The sequence below is a fragment of the Mandrillus leucophaeus genome, unplaced genomic scaffold (assembly GCF_000951045.1).
Source record: "Mandrillus leucophaeus isolate KB7577 unplaced genomic scaffold, Mleu.le_1.0 Scaffold198, whole genome shotgun sequence".
Lineage (NCBI taxonomy): Eukaryota > Metazoa > Chordata > Mammalia > Primates > Cercopithecidae > Mandrillus > Mandrillus leucophaeus.
This window is the reverse complement of record NW_012102009.1, coordinates 2876389-2878629: the sequence shown is the minus strand read 5'-3', so window position 1 is coordinate 2878629 and position 2241 is coordinate 2876389.

The window sequence follows — 2241 nt, the reverse complement described above, 5'->3', positions numbered from 1 at the left end:
TGGCCAGGCACAGTGGCTCATGCTTGTAATCTCAGCACATTGAGGGGTCGAGGCAGGAGGATCCTTTGAGGCCAGGAGTTCCAGACTAGCCATAGCAACATAGCAAGACCCTGTCTTTACAAAATTAAAACTTAAAAAATTAGCCAGGCATGGTGGTGCATGCCCGTAGTCCCGGCTATTCTGGAGGCTGAGGAGGGAGGATAGCTTGAGCCCAGGTATGCAAAGCTGCAGTAAGCCATGACCACACCACTGTACTACAGCCTGGCTGACAGAATGAGGCCCCGTCTCAAAAAAAAAAAAAAAGGAATGAAAGAAATAAGAGGAGACTAGAAGCAAAGAGTTCATTAGAAAAGTTATTAAGATAATTCATAGGAGGGGGTTAAAAGTCTGAATTTTGGCAGTGGAAATGGAAAAGAAAGGAATGAGAAGAGACATTAACAGGAAAGAAGTTATGAAATTTTGGTTAAATAATGGTCTCTAATGATTACCATGAGTGCCTGAAACTCAGTGTTTACTGGTTATCTGACAGTCTAAAATTCTAGTTCACATCAGTGACAGAAATAAAGGGTGAACAAGATCATGAGTTGAAAAAGTAGAGGAAACCCCAGACATTGCATGGTTTTAGGCTTTAGCCCTACCACTCTCGCGAGCCTCCCATCTAGGAGAGCCATTAGTGTCTCAGAATGTCATATAATTGAACTCATACTGTATGTAGCCTTTACAGATTGGCTTATTTTACTTAGAAACATGAAATAAAGTTTTTTCCATGTCTTTTTATGGCTTAATATCTTCTTTCTTTTTAGTTTTGAGTAATATTCTATTATCTAGATATAACAGTTTATTTTTCCATTCACTTACTGAAGAACATTTCTGTTGCTTCCAAGTTTTGGCAATTATGAATAAAGCTGCTATAAACATCCATCTGCAGGTTTTATGTGGATAGGAATTTTCAGTTCCTGTGGGTAAATACTAATAAGCATGAATACTGGATTGTATAGTAAGAGTATGTTTAATTTTGTAAGAAACTGACAAATTGTCTTCCAAAATGGTTGTACCATTTTGTGTTTCCACCAGCAATTAATAAGAGCTCCTGTTGCCCCACATCCTCACCAACATTTGGTGTTGCCAGTGTTTCTTACAACATCCTTGTAAAAGTAACTAGTAAAGTTTTGCTGTGGGTTTTTTTTTTTTTTTCCCATAGGGTCTTGCTCTGTCACCCAGGCTACACCACAGGTATATGCCACCATGACTATTTTTTTCTTTTTTCTCTTTCTCTTTTTTTTTTTGAGACAGTCTCACTCTGTCACCCATGCTGGAGTGCAATGGTGTGATCTTGCCCACTGCAACCTCTGCCTCCCAGATTCAAGTGATTCTCCTGCCTCAGCCTCCCGAGTAGCTGGGATTACAGGCCTGTACCACCACACCTGGCTAATTTGGTATTTCTAGGAGAGAGGGGGTTTCACCATGTTGGCCAGGCTGGTCTCAAATGCCTGACCTGACAAGATCCACCCGCCTGAGCCTCCCAAAGTGTTGGGATTACAAGCGTGAGCCACCGTGCCCAGTGTATTATTATTATAAATAAAACGGGGTCTTGCTTTGTTGCCTATTGCCCAGGCTGGTCTTCAACTCCTGGGCTCAAGTGATCCTCCCATGTCATCCTGCCAAAGTGCTGGGATTACAGGCATGAGCCACTGCATCTGGCTGCTGTTTTAACCTAAGAAGTGAAGAAATTCTTTACCTAAGGAAATCCTAAAACCACTCACTAAGTAGTAGAATTAAAATGGGATAAGGTACCAAGCTTGATCAGTCAGTAATAAAGCTATAGGGCCCATGATCTGGCAGTGATACAGCAATTCCAGTTTATAGTAAAGATCAGAAAGAATAGATGACCTTATGAAACTATAAATTTGTATAACAGGTTTAGCAATTAATAATTAATAAAGTATACACTTCTCCTCCAGTCTGCAATGGACTCCCCAGCAGGTGGCGGTAGATTGCAACTGGGCCTTGAAATTGCCTGAGATTTTCATTTCTGGCCTTGTACTAATAAAACATTTGCCTGGCATCTAAATGTTCTTTTTTTTTATTTTTTATTTTTTATTTTATTTTTTTTTAAGACGAAGTCTCCCTCTCTTGCCCAGGATGGAGTGCAGTGATGAGATCATAGTTCACTGCAGCTCAAGTAATCCTCCCCGCTCAGCATCCTAAGTAGCTGGGACTACAAGTGTGCACCACTGCACT